We start from the raw sequence: 24,431 nt of genomic DNA, 5'->3' as shown, positions 1-24,431 counted from the left end.
GATTCTTTAGATAACAAAGATGACAAAGGTGATTCGATTCATTTGGAAACGTTGCCACTGTAATGATTTAAACCATCTTCAATAGCCCCCTAAACGGCAATTTGAAAAAAAAAAAAATGCAATTTACTGATCTGTTCTATAAAGGAAGGTAACCTTCCTACCTGTAAGGATGTTTTTCTGAATCACATGCTGCATTTGTATTGCTAATGCTCAAACTCAACTAGAATTGACCTGAGAGGAACTTCAAAAATTTGTGTTTTGCCAATGAAAGATAATGAATAGTGTTAACTTTTTATTTATTATTCTGGAATATATTGGGTATTGGCTGTGTTTATTCGTACTACGTTGAAATGTGATTTTTTTTAAAATCCAGTATGCGAAATCTTGTATTGATATTAATATTGTTTGTATCAAGACTCCAAAGTTTGCTTTCGCAGTTTTGATTTTCCCCCCTTCGTTTTAATATAACCCGCTATCGTTTATTTAGTTTTGGTTTGGCTTTTCCGTTATTTCGGCTGAATCTTATTCGTTTTTATATACATTCCATTTTTCTTTTAGAAATTATTCAGTTCGGGATCACAAAGTTCGAGATCTCATGTCTCATCCCTGCGCGACTTATTCGTTAATGCCACGCTGTACTCTCTCCATTGATGACAACTTGTCCTAAATCTTTTATTGCTCTGTCTGAGTCAACTACGAGGGGTGATCCAAAAAAAGTTTACAAGTGGCAGTATTTGGAAAGTAGAAATTGTGGATGGGATTATTGTTACCCAAAGAGGAGACAAATGACACTAGTTGTTTTAGACTGGTCGTTCGAGCAGATAGTGTTAGCACCGAGACCTGAAATAGCGACAGTAATGGCAAGACATCTAGAGAAGTGGTCTCGCACATAGGTGAGAACCGTGATACGATTTATATGTGCCAAGAATGTGTCCCCATCGGACATTCAGAGAAAAAACGTTGAAGTGTACGGGGGGCGAAGGAATGAGTAGACAACAGGTGGTAAAATGGTATCTTTATTTTGAAGCGGACAGAGAGATTGCTGGAAACGTTTAGGTGGGAGGTATGGACCACCCCCCCCATACAGCCCCGATTTGGCTCCCAGTGATTATTTCCTTTTCCCGGCGTTGAAGAAAAACTTATTCGAAACAAGGTTCGTATCAGACAGTGATGTTTAAAAAGGGGTCGAGAACTGGCTCAGTAGCCAGAGACCTGTTATTACCAAAACGGGTTAAACAAATTGATCCAGCGGTGTGATAAATGCCTCAACAGGTTTGGTGATCGTTGCTGATTAACCACAGGATTATGCCACAGGATTAACAATAGACACAATTACCATTTGTATCCTGTGTCTATTGTTAATAAAGCATTTTTTCTTTGCCTTGTGAACTTCTTTTTGGATCACCCCTCGTATAAACGTAGTTGGGGCTTTTAAGATGGGAGGTGGTAATCGAAATATCTAATTAGAAGTGAAAGTTGCCAAATAACCGCAAGCAAACTTCCATCTAACCGGCAAGTATTATCGGTATTACTTCATAATTTGCAGACGGTTAAACTGTTCCTAAGTGAAAGTGAAAATTTAGTAGAGCGTGAATGCCTCAATTTTAGAAGGCCAGAATTCATTATGTGATTTTATTTATGCAATATTTTAAAAAAATGTCCGCTTTTGGGAAGAGACGCTGAAAGAACATAAGCTAAGTTTATATAAGATTTAAATAATTTATTTGCCATTGCACTGGAAAATCAAAATATTTTTATTGAGTTAAAGAGAGCTCAGGCAAGGGGATATCATTAGGTAGTCAATACAAATCGTTAGCAACGCTTGAAGAAAGGACATTATTGAAAGTATGGGAAAGTGAAATAAGTTAAGATTCATCGTAGTTTGGATATCCCTGACAGTTGCATTGGTTTAATACAAGAATCTCGAAAATATTTCTAATCAACTTGGCCCTTCATTCTTAATTGCTTACTTCATTTTCGATGAATTAGGTATTTACGCTTGAAATGTTTCTATTTCTCAGCTGGTCGATTTTAAAGAGGTCTGAAAAGAAAGTCCTCAAAAGCTTTTGATTGATTCTTTTGATGGTGTATGTTGAAACATGACAGAGTATTCATTCGCAATTGCTGTTCCATTTAACAACTTGAATGTTTTTAAATAGGAATAAATTTTAGTTGCTTTGAAGAAAGTCTGAGCTCGGGTGGTTAAATGTGGAATCAGACACTTTAGTAATTTTTGATAAAACTGTTAACATGATATCCAAATGAAGAGTGATGTATTTCAGTAATTTTTGATAAAAATGTCATTGTTTTATCCAAAAGGCACATCACAGAGTATCATAATATTCAAAGAAAATGAATTATTCATTCTAATGAAGTTTCTCATCCTTTAGGAAAGCTTTTTTATCATTATGCTATTCATTTTTTTATTGAGATTGCTTTCATTTGACATTAATTTTTGATTTTATAATGATAGTCTATTATTATTTATAAAATGCTAAAAAGTTTTTTCTAGTGAATATTTATAAATTAAGTTGCTTAAGAATTTAGATATGAGGTTGAATAAGAAGTTCATTCTTGTTTTTCTTTTCAAAAAATAACGGTAGAAGATTTCTTTTAACCGGAAAGTTAAAATTTCATTTAGAAATTGGATATCAACTTTAGCTTTCTGACTCTCATTCCAAACCTCTCAAATTATTCTTCTTTAAAGCCAGCCACTAAAATTATACCTGAATCTCATTGCTGCTAATGATGCTTTTGAAAGCCGGGTAAATTAATCCAAGATTTCTTAAGTGTGGATGAAGAGTTGAAGCAGTGTCTCTTCCAATGTGTTGAGGGCATAGAATGCAAGAAGGCTACTCTTTGTTTAGCTATGTTATTAAAAAATGAATTCAGGTTTCCTTTAAAAGATGAAATTTAATATTTTTATAGCAAATAGTAAATTTTTCAAATATGGGTAGTAAGTTTATATTTTCAAGTTTTTAATTTTTAGAATTTTCCCCTTACATTTTTATTGAATCAATCTCAATGCATATTGACAAAAGCAAATATTTCTCTGTATTGGTACAAGTTAAAAACACTGTTGGAGACCTTCAATTCAAATCGCAGTACTGTGCAGTTTTCGAAGGAAAATGTTCTCCTTTTCTTAAAAAAAAATTACTTAATTAAAATGCTGTGCTTAATAATGTAACACAGCATTTTAATACTAATAATGTACTAATAATGTAACATTAATAATGTAACATTATTAGTACACTATTATGCTGATTCCACAGGAAGCGCACATATGTTCTACATTGAACGAGATAAACAAAAGACGATACACCATTCCTTAGGTGATACATCCATTAGATTCGTGATCTACTAATTGTTTTCACAGGGGAATCGGTTTTTATCGAAGGAGAAGTGCTTAATGCTTCGCTCACTTCTGAACAAGATCCATTCAATCCAAACTGGATGGGATTATAAGAATGTAATAATGAGGCATAAAGGTCTCGGGATTTTGTCCTTGAGATTAAATCCTTTTCAGTAAGCCGCATGAAATAGCATCGGCGAACTGCTTAATACATTAAGTATTCTTATTATAATATTGATACTGCATCGACCGATAAAGGTATTAGTTGATGCTTTGCTCTCTGCCAGGGTGGCAGCAGTATGGTAACTGAGTTGAGAGACGATTTTCTGTTTAAAAAATCAAATATTATTAAATATTTTTAATTTCTGAACAGTTTTCTTTATAAAATTGTTTAAATTTTGTTTCTTCATTCCTTATTTGGGAGATTCCATTGATTTTTTTATTTGCTTAATTTATATCTTAATTATACAAAGAGTGATTACATGTTTTTAGAATGATTTCCAGACCATTTGATTATTATTTAAAATGTAAAAACTCTTTTTTTAACATTCGATCTGGTAGCTTTTCATATGGACAATAAGTTTGCATAATTTTTCTAAAAATTTTCACGGATATTAATTTTTATTCCTCTTTTACTAATTTCGAGAATTCATCAATCCTGGTAAGTTTGGGTTTTAAAGGGGCTCCTTTCAAAATACCGAAGGCACAGTAGTTCAGAAGTGAAACATCAGGGGATTTCGCAAGAATATGTTAAAAAGGTATATATGCAAAGATATAGATTTTGATTTTAACATAGAAACAAAACGCCGAGGTTTGCACATTCCTTCTAAAACTGTATGAGATCGAAGCACTTTCCCGCGCTCCCTTTTTCATCCTTCTTGCTTATTTATTCGGCTAATCGTTTTGCTTCCGCCATGACTCGGACAAAGAAATCCTGTAAAAAGTTAAAAATTGGATTTTATCCATGAAATTCTAAGGAATAAAAAGCGTTAAAAAAACCTCAACTACTGCTTCTTCAATTTAAGTTTTGCAAGAAAGCCACCAGGATTATCAACTGTGGGATGAAAAAAATAACCTTGGAATGTCCAATCCAGTGTCCGACTATGCCTATTAATTTTTCTAAAATATTCGATCCTCCATTAGAATTTCAAATTGTTTTCAAAGTTCCCTGCAAACTTTATAGAACTTCTATGCTTAAAATCGTTATAATCAGGACTCGTATCATTTCAGCTGTCGTCTATCGCATCAAGGAAAGTATAGAGACAAAGAAAAGTGTCTAATTGAGTTCAACAAGAGTGATTTAATCTGAGGTGAATTAAGGTAAGGTTGTAAAATCGGCAATAATATGTTAGTACAGAAAATTTCCTTTTATTAAGCATTAAACTATGAATAAAAGAAATGGTATTAGGATGTGTTTGAACTAAGGATTCCTAGAGATCTAATGAATGATATAAACTTCTACTCTAAACTATATTTCACAAAGAAACGAAAATTGGCTAGTTTACATTTGTAACATTTATTTCGACTCAAGAACAACGTTTTCCCCATCTTATTTATTTCACTATTATATTCTTACATGATTCATTGTACATTGTGATAGCGGTGTATAAAATTATTGTAATCAAGATTTTTTTTATTTTTATTGAAGTCCTATTCTTGGGAATAACGCTAAATCTGGATCCTTCTTTTATCCGAATAGCCAATTAAATGAAGTATTTGACATTTACAATTATTTGCCTCGCGAATATTAACGAATTTAATATAGCTATAAAATATATTTTAGAACTTTTCCTATTAACTAATCGTAATATTCATATCTAGGAAACTAGTAAATCTTTTAACAAGGATTAGTCTTTAAGAAATTATTTACTTTAAAATTCGAATCTATGAATTTATCGTTTAAAAAGACGATGAATATATTTTCTATAAAATATGCTTACACATTTCAACAATTAAATCCGTATCTTACATGTCATTCATTCCAAGATGTTCTTTAAATTTATTATCAAATATAACCGAAAAATGTAATGAAAAAAACTGAATCGGTGCATCTATTTAAGTTCAATCCTCGTGGAAAAGCACATGAAATACCTTCTGGTTTTAAGCTCAAATTCATAAATTGTAATTTAATTTTCAATATGAATTTAAAGATCGGGCATAGTTAAAGAATGACAAGAAACAAAATGAATGTTAAAGCTATCAGCTTTTAGGGCTTGATTGTTTGATATTAGCGACGAACTTCGTTTTTGACAGTATAATCTTACTGATGAATTTTCAATAGAAATAAATATTATTATACTATGCTAGGTACGTCAGCGAATGCATAAATATTGAAAAATTACAGAGCTGAATTCGATTTTTGAAACTAGAAAAAGTCCTAAATATAACTTAAAATATTACATAACTTATTTTTTACATTTAGCTCTGTATGTCCTTGCAATCAGGATTGCGACTACTGGCAATCCGGGTAGATGAGCATAAGTGCGATGAGAAATCATGCTGTGCCAATCTGAGGGAACCTTAGAAAAATAATTCTACAACAAAAAAAGAATAAAATACATGACCACATTGTAGCATATACATGTCATTAGAAAAGGAGACCTCGGATGTTTCCTTGTATTACCTAGAGTAAGAGATATAACGATTGGGATTCCCTTGGTATGTAAGACTAGTTTCCTAAGTTAACATTACCCAAGAACTATTGGAGATGGATTTATGAATTTGGAATCGTAGTCAAATGATAAATTTGACAGCCAAACTGGAGATTAATTCTCAATATTAGACAACGCCAACGAAAACACATTTGACTGCAGTGACAGATATCACTTGCATCAGATCCGCATACAAGACAAAATTATGATTTGAGATTCTGAATTCAGCCCTTCAATAATAGCAGAAGCTCCAAGAAATAATAACGAGGTTATGAATATTTTAAAGGAAATTTAAAGAAAGAATAAGAAAAGCATTTAGAAATTTTTGTAATAAAATTCAAACATTTTATAATACTACTCTGTTTGAATAAATAAGCTAAACCGAGTCAGACATTTGGTAGATTCATATACCTAAACTATTATTTAAAGTGAATTTACAGAATTGCATTATTTATAGTTACGAAGAGGCTTTTCATTTTAAAATAGTGACAGAGCTTTTATCTATAATCGCTCTTACAGGCAATAATTTAAAAAAAAATCCGAGATCCTCACCATCAGGATTAAAAAGAAGTTCTGTTGTGAAGAAACAAGACTACTAATGATGGAATTTTTACTCCTTATTTCAAACAACTTGAACTAAACACATTTTCTGAGACTGTAAAGGATTATGAATATTATAGTAATCATTTTTCACAAAAGGCAAATTGACTTATTTATCGAAAAGATTTTACCAAAGCCTCTTATACAATTCAAAATTTGATTTCCAAAATTTGAGCAGTGTAAGATTTTCAACAACAAAAATAATGAAAGTTCAAACGGTGTTCCTTAGTTTCTGAGTTATTGTTCTGACATTTTCATGAGAGTTTTATTATACGATTCTAATGCTGTTAAAATATTTTAGCAAAACTCATTAGAAACTTTTTTATGGAAATAAATGAATACATTTTTTTTAAATATTATAAAACTTTAAACTGACCCAAGAGCATCAGATTATAACATAAAGCCATTTATTTAGGTTTCATAAATAATTATAACTAAAATTACAGTTTTTATCCAGCTATCCCGAATTTCCCATTCGAATAATCCTGTAGATTTTAGATTCCCAGTCTTCAAACCAGCACTGCTGAGCTAATAAAATATACGGCAGTACTGTATATATAATATAGGGTTATACTAGACAGGCAAAATGCCAAGATTCAAGGTCCTATCTGTGGTGTTATAATTATGCTACAATACTTTCCTCCAGTACTGAAAAATGCCCCTCCCCCCTTAAATTAAGAATTTTTTACTATTAAGTTAAAAGCAATTTAAAAAGAAGAGAAAAGTAAAGAAAATAATACACAAACAAAAGTCCAAAAAATTCAGTGAAATAGGGCTCATGACAAAGCTAAATACGAAAAGTTTTTTTAGAAAGAACTATGAAAGAAAGAAACAGGAAGTATTCAGATTCATTTAATTTGAAGTCTATGTGTGATGACCACTTCAGCATGATGTTGAACATGGCGAAGATATGGTGATATTCTTTACACTAACATGCTAAGTACATTCAACCGAATGCATGTCTTGACCCCAGGAGCTAGCGCGTCCACTCATCGTCTGAGTAGATTAGGAACTAATTAAATATTGGGAAATAAGTCAAATTTGTTTCCTATCTATTCAAGCCAACAGAACTTAAATAGTGAATAAATTCTATTACAAATTCAATAATAAATTGTAATTGCTTAAATGGAAAAAAATACTTGTTTATCACATGAACATGTTTTTATGATGGAAAATTATGGTTTGTATACTCAATCAACCAAAATTTTCAAATTGAAAATGACGCACAACTCACTAATTTTTATCCTTTTATAAGAGTTTTTGTATGCTTATTGTAAATATAAAAGCAATTTCTTCTGATCTTAAGAATGATTAATAGATTTATATCTTGATTTTTCTTCTTCACTGAAAAATAACATTCACAAAATGATAAAAAAATAAATTCATGAAAAGTAAATCAAGGAAAATCCAATCTTATTAATTCTTTTATAATTATGTTAATGTGTTGTCATTTAGATTTGTTTTGCATCTTCCCTTCTGATGCTCAAAACGATTTTATTTATTAGTTGATTTTTTAAAAATTACTCTTGGCCCAACATCATATTTGTTCCCAGACCTCAAACTCTAAAGAATGGCCCAGGAAAGAAGTATAGCAGTATCAAAGGACTATGCAGTTGTTTATAATCAAGTCAGAAAATCGAGGAACTTTGTTGAAATTGTGAATGATAAATTAAGGGTTTTATTTTTATGTTTAAGACATATTAGCAATATCTAGCAGGAATGGACATTTTCTGAATGATTTCATCTGCCACTTAAATAAACATGGACTGTATAAGATTCCTGATTTACCTTTATTACAAAAGCTATTATCTTATGATCATTGAATTAAATAAGTTTCATGTATAATTCATTTAAGAAAATTAACTGTATATTGCACTAACAGCTGTGCCCGCTTTTACGTCTGCGTTAATCTATATGTAGGTAAGAAAACATGTATATTTTTGTATACATTTTACATTTTTATATACATTTCATATTATTTGTATTGAAGAATTTTCAGCCCTTTAAGATTTTTTTAAGATTGTAACCGTAATTATTTATTAATCCAAAGATTTCGGATAAACAACACTTTTAGTCTAAAATTTGGCGCATATATAAAAGGACAGTCTACTACTAATAAGAGGGAGTATCAGTAAGTAATGAACATTTTTGAATGCAATAATAAAAATGCAATGAATGACAGTTCGAAATGGAAATGAAAGTATTATCAATTTATTGCAAAATTGCCATTCAAATTGAGGCATTTGCCCCAATGCTGAATCAATTTGAGAATCCCTCTCTTAGAACAACGTCAACTAGTTTGAGGTCGTCGTGAGAGTAAAACTTCTGACCGCCAAGGAAACTATTCATGAGCCCAAATAGATGAAAATTTGAGGATGTCAAGTGCAAGCTATATGGTGAGTACTCCAAAACTTTCCAAATGAATCCATGCATCTTTACTCCATTTGTGCAAAATTCACATCGACTGATAACGTTCTACGAGACCAGGATTTTAAAACTGCTTTAGCGTTGGAACAAATGCCTCAATATGAATGGTAGTTTTATCGAAAAGTAATAGACTGGTAATACTTTTATTTGTTTCTTATTATTATGGTGAGCAGGCAAAATTTTGTGCGTTTTCCGGCCCAATGAGTAACATTTAAGACTTCAGAATATGAAATATTTCATTTTGTTGCCGTCTATGCAGCCGGTACACTACATTTGGCAGAATAACCAACACAACTACAAAATGAATCAAATGTCGCTATTTTTACTATTGTTTTTAGTCAGTCGACAAAGATATTAATATGACGGATAAAAATTTGTACCGATTGTTACATTTATTGACTGTTTTGATCCAGGAACGATTATGGAAAATGAGAGTGTTAATTTTATACAAGGCTGGAATATTTTGATAATACAACAAATGCAGTGGCGCTTTTCTACTTTCCCTGCTTCGAATTTTACTGAAGGAAAGAAGGGATATTTTATTTCCCCAATAATGTTTTTTTCTATTAATAAATTTTCAAGCTCTTATAACTTATTATATTTTACTTCTTTATGATATTTTCTTGCCTAATAAAAAGCTAAAGCTAATTTAGTAACAACAATGGCAGCTGTTGTTATCACTCTCTTACAATGTAGACTTGCTACGAAGAATTGCTTTTTTGTTGTCAAATAATATGAATTCAATATAAACCAATGATTTAGGTAAAATGTATAAATAGAAATTAGATTTATTTCTTTAAAATGTTGTTTCTTTAAATTCTTCTTGAATTTATTTCTTTAAAATCTTTGTTTTTTGCGATTTGATTTATTTTGTTATAATTATTTCACTGATAAATTATTACCGATTGCAATTCGGCAATGAAAGAATAAGTAATATGAAATGGTAAGCTATTATCTACAATTAAAGAATTTATCCAAGAAAGCGAGAAACTTGTTAAATGAGTTCATACCAAAAATTTCACGTATCATTTTCATTATAAGTATGAAATCGAAATGTGACGTTTACTGCCTTCTGCCATTATTTCATGAAAAGAACTATATTTTTTCAAATGCTTTTTTTAATGATACCTGGACAAACATGTCTTGTTAAAATAATGATAAATAAAATGTTCAAAAAGTTCTTAAAAATAAAGCCGTTTCTAAAGACATGAATGACCCTAAATGAATACAGGTAAATTCAAATTTAGGAAAAAATTTCTTGTTTTTGAATAAACTCATTCCATACTAATCATTCCATAAATTCAAATTTTCAAATAAAATTTTTCATTTAAAATCCTTGAATCAACTTTTATATTAAAAGCCAATACAAAATCTAAAGTATTAAATTGTAATCGTTTTTTAAAAAAGCAATACATTAAGTTTTTTTTCTGCTTATGAAAATTTTATTAAAGACCCGCTTAGATAGGAAACTAGTGTGTCAAGTGGACAAGAAGTCAGTTATTCCAGCTGCTGATTTTAAAGTTCTAACTTTTTAAATTTTTGTATATAGCTAATTCTGAAAAAAGTTATTATTGCTGACAATTTAAAATTGCACAGCGTTTAAAATAGGTTCGAATGTTTCAGGTACAGTTGGTCGCTCATTTTCGATGTGGAGAGTGAGGACAACACAGTAGATGTCCGCCATAAAAATAAATTGTAGATGAAAAAATTCAATATATTCCTTATTTCAGATACTATTGCATTCAGGGTAAAATATCTGTATGGTAATACAATGTTTCTGTCGTCATTTGTCTGTATTTCATTTTGCATGTAATGAAATTTTAAAAGCTGACGTTCGACAGTTTTTTCCCTCTATACAGACAAAGAAAAGAAATGTTTCAAATTGGAGGCAAAAAGGAAATCAATTCCTCTTGCTGACATTTCGATGGACATATAACTGGAGGTTTCAGGATGAGATGGGGAATTTTCGCTTATCTTGTTAAATAAGTGGGGACTTTTCAAGCATCCGTAAATTGATCACAAGTACATATTAAAATATCTCATCTTCCCATGAATGCTTACTCAGTAAAACTGCATCTGAGACATTGGATTTGTGAAATAAAAAATACTCAAAGAGTCTCCCCAGAAGTTTACTTTCCAACTAAAACGTTATTTCGTATATGAAGTATTAGCCTTAATGCAAAATAAAAAATTCTACATAGGTACTTGGAGACAATTGTCAGATATGGCATTCATTTATTCTTTTTAATAATTTTACATTATCAGTTTATTATATATATATATATATTACATTTCAGATAAACGATTTTTTCAGCAACGAAAATTTTTGCTTTCTACTCTTTAATGTAATCTGTTTTTTCATTATTAAATCCAATTAAATCCCATAGAACCCTTTATAAATGTTTTGGAAATTGCATATCAAAATTATGGGAGGGGGATATAAAATATGTTAAGCATTTTGAAGATCGATGCAATTTAACAGCTCCAACCCGTAATTATGAGTTGGTTATGTATTATTTTAAACAAATTTGAAAATATGTGATTATCCGTTTTTCAGGCGGCACAATACCATCTAAAAATATTTTTTAAAAATTTAATGTTTGGAATTATATTTTAATTATATTTCATGTAGAATAGTAATACTATATAATTGTTCTCCACAAAAATTGATTTATTTCTAAAATTTTTGTAAATTAAATTTTTTTTAACCTTTTTAAAAATTTCTAAAACTTTTTTAAAAATGCAAATTTTTCCATAAATATTTTTCCAGGTAGCTACTAATATTATACATAAAAACTTGTTATGAATATCCTCTTGCTAATAACATCTAAGAATTTATAATTTTTTTATTGTGAAATATACAAAGAAAGTCTGAAAATGTTATTAAATTTGGCTTTAAACTTTTTAAAAAATTACCACACACGTTTCAGAGCTAATTGCATAAGAAGTTTTATAATGCATATATTTTAGAACATCCATAAAAACTTTCACACCACTTCTTTAATTTTTAAAAGAAACTTTAGGCTTTCGAAATAGTAAATAAGCAAAAACACAACATGGGGAAAATTAATTTAAACATTTCACTCATCAATACCATGATATAAAATCCATCCAGTTTGTCTGTAACTTTTACAAAATGTTAATTTATTCTTAATTTTTTTAAAATAAAAAATTATAAAACAATTTATTGAAATAAAATATTATGTTGGTTTAATGAATAAAAAAAAGCTTACAAATAATTAATATTTCAAAAATTTTAATCATAACTTACAATGAATAAATATCTCAGTTGATTAAATATATGTTTCTGTTATAATCATGAATTAACAACATATATAAAAAATAGGAACACTTTTGTTTTCATTATTTTAGAAGCTTTAGTGTGTCGAAAATTGTAAACGAACAAAAACTAAATAAGCTTTCATTTAAAACTTTTATTCTTATGATGAAAATTGCGTGTGGTCAAAACTAAGCAACTTACTTCATTTCATTTCAACTATACGAGCTTGAGAGTGGTAGAAAAATATAACAGTTCATTTTTTTTTTATCGTGCTCTGTTTTAGCAGATCATCTGAAGTTTAGTTTAATTTAATTTAGTTATATTAACGTCCCATTTTAAAGCAACACAAGGCTATTTTGGGACGGACCTCATAATTTTGAACCACGGTCAGATGACGTGAGAGGCACCCGAGCTGGCACCCACCTCTCCAAACTTTCATACCACACCAGCGGGACAGATCTGAAAAATGGGCGTGGAAACATTCCTTGTTTCCTTTCCTGTGATGTATCAAAAAATTTTCAGTAACTTAATAAAAAAAAATACAAATACATTTCTAACATTTTACAGACACATTTAGAAAGATTCAATTTAATATATAAATCCATAAAAAATTTCGATTTTTTGATGATTTTTTAGCTATTGTATCTCTTTAAATTATTTTTGGTCACATTATATACATATTTCTTGCTTTTAAAATGAAAAAAGGATGAATTTAATTTTTAGAAAATTTTATTTATTGTTATATCTAATTTCAGAGAAGATCCCGTTGTTCATACGGCATGAAATGTAATTTTAATTATAAATATATGCGCTATCATCATAATTTGGCATAAGTATTGAAGAGCGGGTTGGGAAGATAATTACAGTTAAAAGTAAGTTTATAGTTTGAGATAATAATGGCGATTAACCTCCATAGTGGAAGGTAATTTTACGTTTCTTCAACTTTTGTGTTTTGAAACTATTTTTGTATTCTGTAACATATTCTTAGCTTTGTAATTTATGTTTTCAAACTAATTTATGTTCATTCATGTAATTTATGTTCCCAAATTTATGGAAAACCTTTTTAAACAATTGGAATGTTTAATAGATTCACATGAATTTTACATTGAGTATTTCTATTTTTATTATAAGATCTTATAGTGGAGGACTTAAAAAATATAAACTTACAGTTAAACAAATATTTATATTTATAATTTATTAAAAGAATATTCCCCCCCCCCAAAATATTTTAATAAAATAATGTGGTATTAATTCTTTAATTCTTATTGAGAAATAATAATTTTATTTTAAATAGATACTCATTTATAAGTATTTCAACAAAAGTAAAAGCAATAGCTATGAATGATATTTTGAGGACAATCCAAATTTGATATTGAGAAGTTCTTTTATTATTTGCTGTGACTGATTTCAATTCATATAGTGTCCAAGAATAGCAATTTAGTCAGTATAAGCTTAATTCTTTATGTATATTGTAATATATATCATTCAATAATTAAGTTTAATAATTATCTTCATTTGTTTCAGCTAGAATCTTATTGTGTTATAAAACTTAAATAATGTGACAATTTGGTTCCGATATCCGTGTGCTACATTTAATTTAAAATTATGCTAAAGATTCTACGTTTCCCGTTATTCCTCATTATTCGGTCGTACAATTCTCATTCTCTGACACTATACAAATAGTTAATTATTATAAATGATTATGTATTATAATTTAATTAGATATTAAAAATTTAAAGTATCCGACAGTTTTAAAATAGTTCGTTTTCGATGAAATAGAATTTTTTTAAAGAATTTTTGGTAGCAGTTTGATAAGCTTTCTAAAACTGTCTTTTCATTCTATATGAATTACAGAGTTACGCTGTTTTAATATCGAGTCATAAGTAAGTATCTAAATTCTAAAAAGCATTCCGAATTCGAAAAACTGCATTCCAAAATGGAAGTAATAGTCTTCATTCGTGTTTCAACTCCAGCCTTACTTAATTTAGTCATAAACTTAAAAAACAAATCTATTTCTTACTGCTTGTTTTTCAAAACAGGTAGAAAGTAAAAAAAGGGTCAGGGTTTAACCTGATTTAAAAATGTTTTATTTGGAGACTTGATAATACGAGGACATTTGAGTCAATGAAGTATGGATTCCGTCCACAAAAAATTAAAAGGATAGCCAGTAAGAAAAGTATTAGTTTGTTTGAAATTAAAGGTCAAGGAAAATACCGATTATAAACTGTGAAGTTTTAATGTCTTCCAAAATTTATAACTATTATTTTGAGTTGTATTAAAACTTTGAATGCTCTTTCTGAGAAACATTTCTGAAGAAGAAGACTGTCGACCATAGCAATGATATTTTTAAAAAAGTTATTCAAGCTTTTATATGAAATTTTCCAAAATTGTTTTCTGTAATATGTTTGATATTTTCCTCTAAAAACTAAGGTATATATTGAAAGTAACATTTTTAAATGCGAACAAAACTCATGTTTATGAAGAATTACTAGTTTTGGAACTGTGCTCTGCAATATTTTAAAATTATTTTGAATGACAACAAATATTTTTAAAACACAGATAATTGTCATAAAAATACTCCTACAAGGAATTAGTATATTTAGAATATAATTCCGTGTGTGTCTGTTGGTGTAAGGCTAAGAAATTTTTATACTTCTGACACACTTCGCTGCAAAGAACGAATATCGGTCTCCGTCGTATAATTTTTAAACGGCCTTATCCACACTTTTTTTCTTTAGATATAATATTAAATTACTTCTATAAGTTCAACAGGCAGCTGGATTGTCCATTCAGGACTCTAAAAGGTTAATACTTTAGGATATTCGGAGTCAAATTTACATATAATTCTGCATCAAATTCCACCATCTTTTTGAAAAATATCTGGATCTCTTTTGAATTCTTGTGAAAATTCATTCGTTTTAAAAATTGATGCTCCTAACAGTTATGTAAAAATGAAGACAAAGTATAATTGAATATACGCAATCGTGTTCCAAGGTTTAAGAACACATTCAAACAAATTAATATTTCACATGGTTCATTTTTTGCTACTTAATCTTCATTAAATTTTCAGCAGAATTTCAGTTTGCCCTAATTTGAGCATGCTTAAATTTCAACAAACCACTTGAAATATTTGGATATTTTGAATTAAATCAAAGTAAAATAACAGCATCTTCATGTATTTGATTCTTTCATATAGAGCAATGAAAATATTTTGAAGTCTAGAGATGTTTCAACAAACTTTTCAGCAGTTCAAAATCAAAAATTGACAGCAGATTTTAATTGGGCACAGAATCGACAAATGGATTCCATGGAGAGATTAGGTTATCCGATATGTTAGGCTGTAACAATAGTTGCTTTTTCTAAGAAAAACAAAAGATAAATCTGAGAAGATTAATTTCTTTGTCGGAATTTCTCTATCAAAATTCATGATCAAGACTCTATGGAGACACGATGCCCTAGTGATAAGACCTGGCAGCTAGAGTAGAGGATTCCTACTCTAGAAGAGAACCTGGTGCTATTGAAATGTGGCGTAGAGAATCAATTATCCTTTCCAACGGTATGGCTTTTAAGCTTGGAGAAGGATTGCTGACTGAGAGGCAATCGCCACAGTTCAAAATGACGAGGTCTGTCCCAAATTAGTCCTCACGTTGTTTGAAGGCGAGTCGTTATTATAGCTAAACTAAATTTAGAATTGATATTTTTATTTCGTAATCTCATAAGTTTTGTCTTATTGTCTAAGTGCATGGAATAAATACATAATTTGATTGCTGATAGAACAACACTGAGGTGGTGAAAACTTTTTAATATCTTAGTGTGTTCAATATTTATGAACAAAAGCATTTCAGATCATCGTCCCATTTTGATTAAAATCCTTTCCTTAGATTGTCCGCAATCTCAATTATCTTAAATTGATTCGCATAGCAAAAATGCGAAATTAATTCTTTCTGTTATTCAATTCACATTTAGATTCTGCTCTGATTTAGGCATACTGGGAAGATGATTTTGCATGCTTGGATTTTTATGCAGTCGTGCGTGTGATTTTTTGACATTTTTTTTTCGTTTATTAATGTGAACAAAATCATATGTAGCCTTACTAATTTTCATATGACTAAAGCATCCAAATATTTCAAACTGTTTTGTACTTAATTTATTCGCATAACGCATATAGTAATGATATAGCGTGAGGTTGAAAAAATCATTGAAAAGATGACACAGTAACAAAAGCAGTGGTGCCTTTCTTCTACAATGAGAACAAAATTACTCTCTTTTTAGCAGTATTATTTTCCCAAGTTATATTTATAATTACATATTCATGAAAATGTTCTCATTTTCCTTAGCTATTATTGAACGTTCAATTCTTAATTAAACCAGGAAATCAAGACAGTTAAATTAAGCATAAAAATATAAGACAAAAGTACAAACTTCTTGTTCAAAATCTTTGTTAATGTCTTGTAGATAAATAAATCAAAGTATTAATAATTAGCAGCAATTATATTCCCCAGAGAGACAAGATCGATTAATTCTATTATATCTATTAGTGAGAAGATTCTTTATATATATATTTCGGGTGGTAAAATCAGATATAACGGAAGTCCCAAGACATTATCATATTTTGGAAATTACATCAGTTTAGCATTTAATTCATATATCAATATCTAAAGAAGACCATTTTTAATATGAATACACTTCTGTTTAATTTTATTAAAAAAAGATGTTTGTTTTTGCATTATTTTGTTCTCAAAGCTATAGTCTATTCTATATTAGATTTTACTCTCACTACACAATTTTTTATGTCATAAAGCTTACCTTGGTAAGGACCTCCAGCGTGCTGTTGAATAGGAGTTTAAACTTGGTAAAATCTATATGCAAATTTCTCAACTGTCTTTGGAGATTCAACTACTGGTTCTGTAAGCATCTTTTGTTTATTTTCTGAAAAGAACAAAGATACACTTATTTTAGACTAGTGTCGATGAATAATAAACTACGCATGAAAAATACAATGCATAGAAATCTTACGTTTGTATGAGCAGTTATTATTATTCAGAAATATTACTTTATTTTCCTTTCGAATAATATTGAATTATATTTGTTTGATTTTATGAGAATTGAAATATTCAGTTGGCATGAATTCAGTTTTGAAATTTGGAAAGTTCCTCAAAATACCGAGTCCTCTTTTATATGCTTCAGTGCAGTTCAGTTTAGTTATATTAATATCCATTTTTAAGCAACACCATGGATATTTTGGGACGGACCTCGTACTTCTGGACCCCGGTCAGATGACGAGGATGACAACTAAGCTGGCACCCCTTCTCCAAGCTTTCATACCACACTATCGGGAGGGCGTTTGGTCCCGACAGATTTGACCAGACCCGCTTTCACGGCGGTTTTACGGTGGAATCGTGTCTCGAACCTGAAACCCACCGGTTCCGAAGCCGGGACCTTATCACCAGACCCCCGCAGCCCCTGCCGTTGAGTGTATCGAAAGTTATAGCAATCGTTTCATATTCACTAAAAAGATATATAATTTTAAAGAACTTCAAACAACCAAGCCTTTTGGAAGAAACCCATGAAAGATTTAATAAAAACGTGTAATTTTTAACGTGTAAACGTGTCATTTTTATTGTGTCACGAATAAAAAAAATGTTATCGATGAAGACTAGTTAAAAAGACAGAATTTAGTCACTAAATTTTACCGATATTTGCCAAATGGTATTTGTTAATAGACGAAAGTTAGCATTATTTCCGGAGTACTTATATGTGCGAACAGTTTCCAAATGAAACAAATTTTCATTAAACCCTCTCTATACAGATTGTTCCTCTCTCCCCAAAGTGGCTTATTTCCCTAAATATTGCCCCTTGTCATACATCTTCAAGCTTTATTTAAATAAGGAGGTAATTGTATGAAACGCTGTAGTGATTGACAGTAAAAAGTTAAAAAAATTAATTTAATTACTGTCCCCATAGAATAAAAATGCCATTTAGGAATTTTTTTTTTCATTCACCTACGCCCAATATGAATATATTTATTTCAAAATTTAGAAGGGTTTATCACATATTTAGACGTATAGATTTTTAGAAATACAAATTTATCCAATACAAAAAAACTGTCATTTGCCGATACTTATCTAGTAGAACATCATCTACTCATGATTAGAAGGTAATTTGCTAATCACGTATATTGTTACTCATATTATGTATTGTTTTTACGTATATCGCTGCTTTGATTGGTTGACAGTTGCAGTTTCGATTTTATACGGAAGGGAAGAAAAAGAATTGAGAAACTAAACTATTAAGATTTCTCCGGGAAGTACTGCAATGCAGAACAAGAACAGATTTTGATTGGAATGTCGTTCGTCAAGCTTATAATTTTCATTACTTTTGGCAATATATCCGACAAGTGAATAAGATATCGGATTCTGCTAACAATTTCTGAAGGCCGACTATGAACTAAATGCGATGGATGTCAGCAGATTGCAAGACATCTGATTCAAATGCCGTTCATTCAGTTTAAAATTTGCGCTATATTTTGCAATATAACAGATAAGGTGACAGATAAATAAGATATCGCATTTTGCCAAAAAGGTTTGATCGGTCGACTAAGAAAATGCGATAAATGCCAACAATATTAAATCCTCAGATTTTCGTAATCTGATTTAAATGTCGTTCATTCAGCTTTTAATTTACACTGCATTTATCAGAATAACCAATAAGCTGGCAAGTGAATAAGACATCGTATTTTTGTCGATTCATCTTTTTCTTTCTGCTAAAATGTTATCATAAGTTGTGAGAAAAAAATTGTTTTCATCAAGTATTTCGATTTCCATTAACTGCAAGCGGAATTATTAGGAAAATATACTTTTATATTATACATGAAAAGGGCGATAGAGTTGTTTTCCCTCATTCAGAAATCAATGAATAATAGTTATAAAATTAATCCTCATTTTATTCCATCTCATTGTGAGTTCTTTGGTAACGAATTGATAAATTTAATTTATTTCACTGCGAGAATTCTCTGAATAAATTCTAATTAATGGTTAAAATAAATTTTAAAAACACTCTTTTATCCCGATACTCTTGTGTAATATGCATGCTAAGAAAAGCAACTTTGCTGTAACCAAATTATGCGAATTCATTATAAATCACTGGAATAAGTAAATTGTATAATTGTAAATTAAGTTTATTTAACAGTAAAATATCTGTCTTTTGTGATCTAATTTATAAGGCTGCAATTATTACACTAAAGAAATATTACCGAATACAACTGACGGCAAAAAATGTGGTATTGTGGTTTTTAGCTACAGGACTAAAAGAGCTTATCCAAGTACGCACCGTGTTTTTTAAATAAATTGCTACTTAAATTCTTCAGATTTTGCATTCGATATTATAACTATGTAACGAAGGAACATATTTTTTAATATTCTTTTTCCTTTTTTCTTTCAATTACTCTTCGCGGCCAAAGCTATATAATTTCAGAGAGTTCTAAATTTTTAATAGACTTCGGATAAAGATGTCTTGATAAAACGATGGTTAAAATAGTTATTCATATAATATTTATATACAAGACATTAACCCCTTGACATAAGAATTTACTTACCTTCTTAATTGGATAGCACATTTGGAACAATTATTATTATTTTAATCTCTAGAATAATATAAGGGCATTTAAGGTAATAAGGCGTTTTCAAGTAATTTTTACACTTTACATTTATTTAATACTTTTACATTTTACGTTTATTTATACTTTTACATTTATTTAATACTTTCACTTATTTGGAGATTAAAAATTAAAATTGTAGTAATTCGATGCGCGATTCAGACTTGTTATTGTATATGAAGGAGTTAAGAAAACCAATGCATGCAACTCAGGGTATAAAACTTATTTTTTGGGAAGAATATTATCTTGCAATAGTTTCGAGGGAAAAAATAACTATAAGAACTCGTGCCTAAAAATGAAGATAGGAGAGTTCATATTCAAGATCTAATTGTTTTTAATAAAATCCATTGTTTTTTATTAAATCCTAAACATACATTGGAAAATAAATACATAGGAAATCTAATGTTTAAGTAGTCCATTTATCATATCTTGCTTAAAATAGTAATAAGTTTGTACATATGCTTACAAAATATTTTCTCCAACCTTCTTAAGAAACAATATCTTTGTATCCTTTCAACATTCTATATTGTTCGTGCCCGAACTATACATAGTAAACTTTTGTTGTACATTCACGCTTGTTCGGTTCAGATTGAATTCCTGCTCGTTGTTGCAATTATTATAAACATTTTAGGTAGGGAACTATGCTAAAAAATAGATTTTTGGCGAAAACATCGAATATTTTTATTTATTATTCTGGATTTCTTAACACTTTTTGAATTTAGTTTCCACATTCATTTTATATAGCTTCCATGATAAAAGCATGCATTTGTTCATTTAACATGATGTCATTTTAGCAAATCTGTGTTTCTATTTTTATACTACAATCTAGAATGAAATATATATTTTTACAAGATTAGATCTCAGTGCGAGTAAATCTTAAAAGTCTCATAAAAAAATACTTAAATATTGATAATCTTTTAATGGTGAGTAAAAGGAGTTGATAACATTGCTTTACAAATATCTTTGTAATTTTTTTTAACAGTGAAAGAAAGGGTCAGTATCTGAATAACAAAAGCTAAATAATACTTCATTTCCTTTAATTAAATGTAAAAATACTTGTGTTATTTTGAAGCTAAATTAGAGGAATTGTCCTTGCCCCTCCCCATCGGCAAACCTCTGCTGCCGCCTCTGGGTATAGTATGCATATATAACATGACATAACGTCATCCTTGCCTCCGATGCCTATAATACTAAGATTATATTAACAGCAGGATAGTAATATGCGAATATATATATATATATATATATATATATATATATATATATATATATATATATAATAAACAATTTTTTACAGAACTAAGTTATTTCGAGTTATTATGTATATTCTTTCCGCCATCCTTTTTACTTTTGTTATACGTTCTTTTTTTTTTCTTATTTTGTTGTTCTGATTAGGAATCTAGGATAATTAAATCAACACCAATATTTCGAAATTTTTTTAAAAATTCAAAAATTAAATAGAAGTTTTAATAGGATAACCCATCTTGGCATACGCTTCGACTATACCTTTTATTTACCTTCACGATATAGCATTTAAAGGTAAAAATGTTGCCTCGCAGAAAAAGGACTTTGACCTGAGATGTTGAGAAAAAGTCCAGCTAAATTTTATCTTTTATATTAGTGGAATAGCCCATTCTTACAGCTGAGTAAACAATCATGAATTTCCCTGCCCGTTACTACCCGTTTATATCAAGAAATTCGCTAGTTGTAATAGATTAATCAAATCTTATCACCTATTACAATTCTGTTTTCCTCAGCAACTTATTATTGAATAGATTCAGAAGAATTTCAAGAAATATATTGTAATTTGAATTATATCTTTGTGGTTCATTTAATTATGAGCGATTCAAATCCATACAAAATTATCCTTCGAAGTAAACAGATTAACTACCATGGTTTTGAGAAGAGTAAAAATTATTGCAACATGAATTACGTTGAAATCATGTTTTGTAAGGTTTCATCAAATTTAGCTAAAGGAAAAATAATTTTTTTTCTAGTTTCTGTTCTACAAGTTTATTCATTTATTTAATGTATATAAAAAAAACTATCATTTTTAAATCGCATTATTTAAATAATTAATTGCTGAAAATTAAAATCTGACTCTTTTATGATTACCTGTGACTCATGACCTATGACTCATTACGATTTATGATTACCTATGAATCTTCTTAAGAAAACTGTATATAATAAGAAAGTTCAAATTATCATTAGAAGTCTTTAAAAAGCCACAATGTTTAATTTATTTGAGCCTTACCCTAATAGTATTTCAATCTGTTTGTTTTTTTCTGATGAACTAAAACCAATATTTATCTACATTATCAACACAGAGCTTCAGAATCTACTAAATTAACTAATGAATTTTCAAAATAGCATTCTTCTACCGCCATTTTGCTTTTATTACAGTCATTTTACCTAAATACTGCATTTAAAACAATTTCAGTATTCGAAAGAATATCGAAGGGAAAGTTTTTGCTTTGCGTTGAAATATTTATCAATTCTGTATGAACAAACTTTACAAATAAAAGTATGCAATTCCGGATTTTTTAAATTTGAAAATAAGCTAAAATTTAACACAAAGGAAAGCATTCTTTACACCGTATCTGAAGGAATGGATATTTTGCTCAGCGCTTTTTCTTTTATAAATTTTTTTTTCACTTGCTATAGAAAGATGTGTTACATTCTTGGATTGCGAGAAATAAATGAAAGACACTGGTCTACTTTGTACCCAACCTAAAATACTCAACTTTTAGTCACTTTCATTCTTTGAATATGTAAATTTTTAAAACAAAGCAAAAATCTATAAAATCAGTTGTGAACGATTTTATGGACTAATATTTTCTTAAAAATTACAAAATGCTAGCCATATAATAAGACAAAGATCCATAAGACGCTGTTATTCAAAAGACAGTCGAAAGTTTTAGCATTTTACAAGCTGCTCCAAAGATTTCATAATAGAGGTAATATCGATTAACGTACCATCGCAATGAAATTCCCTCTATTTCAAAAATGTTGTTCGAGAAAGTTCCAGTTTAAGATCTGAAATATGTAAAGAATTTAATATAGCCCAAAGTAAAAAAATGGGACAAATGTTATATAGAAGTCCGAAACGAGCTAATAATATTTTTTTATATGTTTTTACAGTTCTAGTTAAAAAAAATTGAGTTTAAGAAAGGTTTATAAGGCACATAAGAATTTTTAAATTTTCCTACTTATCTACTTCTAATAAATTTTTTCGGTTTATTTTAATAAATTCTTTAAAAAATTAATCCATTGAAATTAATTTAAAAGTTAGGTTGATTTTCAACGTTTACTGATAAGAGAATGAAAATAAAGATAAAAAAAATATTTGAAATATTAAAAATAACTTTAATAAAAAAAATCGTGAAAGAATTATTTCCCAAATCTATTTTGATTAAATATTTAGATACCCATTAATCATTTGGATATAATGGGGAAAATCAAACTTTTAAAAATTTCTCTGTGTCCCGAGCCAAAGTTTTAGACTTTCTAAATTAGTACAAAAGTATTGTTGGGCATGTCAATAAGAAATTATTTGTATGATTCTTTGAGATGAATAGAAATAGACTTATCAGTAGCTAATGTTTCTCTCAGTATAATCCAGGTCAGAGTAGAATGTTCTTCCTTAAGATATATCTGTAGCTAATGGTGTTCGATATCGCCATATGCGAGATCTGATATTAAATTACGTGTTTTTTTTTCTTAACTGATTACAACTGGAACATCATTTTGAATTCTTATACGATTTCATTTCCATGTACGATCTCTTCGGGTTGTGGACTTGAAAAATTTTGAAGATTAATGGATAGAACAAATGACTTTTGGCCTACACTGCAAAACACATGACTGATGTCAAGATCTTTAAACAAGTGTTCTTGAGCGAGATATCTTTGCTTCCTATTCATGCATCCCCCCTGTGAAAGCTCACGATGCGTAATATTTTACAAAAATCCATTTATTTCCTTTTTTGCAAAAAACAAAAATATATACTTTTTACGCCAAAAAACAAACTTTAATGACTTAGTAATCACTCTGATGTAAAAATTTGGATAATAAAAAACTCATACATTTTTATTTATAATTATTGGTCAGACCATGTAGAATTAATGCACCATTTCAAGTCGCTCGGGAACTTAAAATATTATGGGTTTCATCCGAAACAAAGTTAGAAATTTTTTTAAAAATATCAAAAATTTTGAGTGGAAGAAGAAATACAATTTTTTTTTCAGTGTAAATATGCATGAAATACATACACGTAATGATTTCACAGGTAGAAACAAGCCAAACGTCGTAGAAAGTAATCGTGCTGCTTCAAAGGAATTGATTTATTTATCTTATATAAGACCTTGTTAAGAAACATTTATCTATTTCGAACACTTTCGGAGTTTTATAGGCAAAAAGAAATTCTAATAGATGTTATATCAATAAATTATCTATGAACTTACGAAA

The 24,431-nt window shown here is 29.3% G+C and overlaps 1 long non-coding RNA gene across 1 annotated transcript in view; it reads right to left on the bottom strand.

Moving 5' to 3' along the window:
* LOC129960450 (uncharacterized) overlaps positions 1-24,431 on the bottom strand; it is a 131,621-nt gene that overhangs the window by 26,447 nt on the left and 80,743 nt on the right. The window contains exon 2 of the long non-coding RNA XR_008783592.1: positions 17,117-17,239. This is a non-coding gene — a long non-coding RNA (uncharacterized LOC129960450). The remainder of the gene's footprint in view (positions 1-17,116; positions 17,240-24,431) is intronic.

This window comes from Argiope bruennichi, chromosome X2 (genome assembly GCF_947563725.1).
Source record: "Argiope bruennichi chromosome X2, qqArgBrue1.1, whole genome shotgun sequence".
Taxonomy (NCBI): Eukaryota; Metazoa; Arthropoda; class Arachnida; order Araneae; family Araneidae; genus Argiope; species Argiope bruennichi.
The sequence above is the reverse complement of the archived record's forward strand: the minus strand, read 5'-3'. Positions and strand labels throughout refer to the sequence as shown.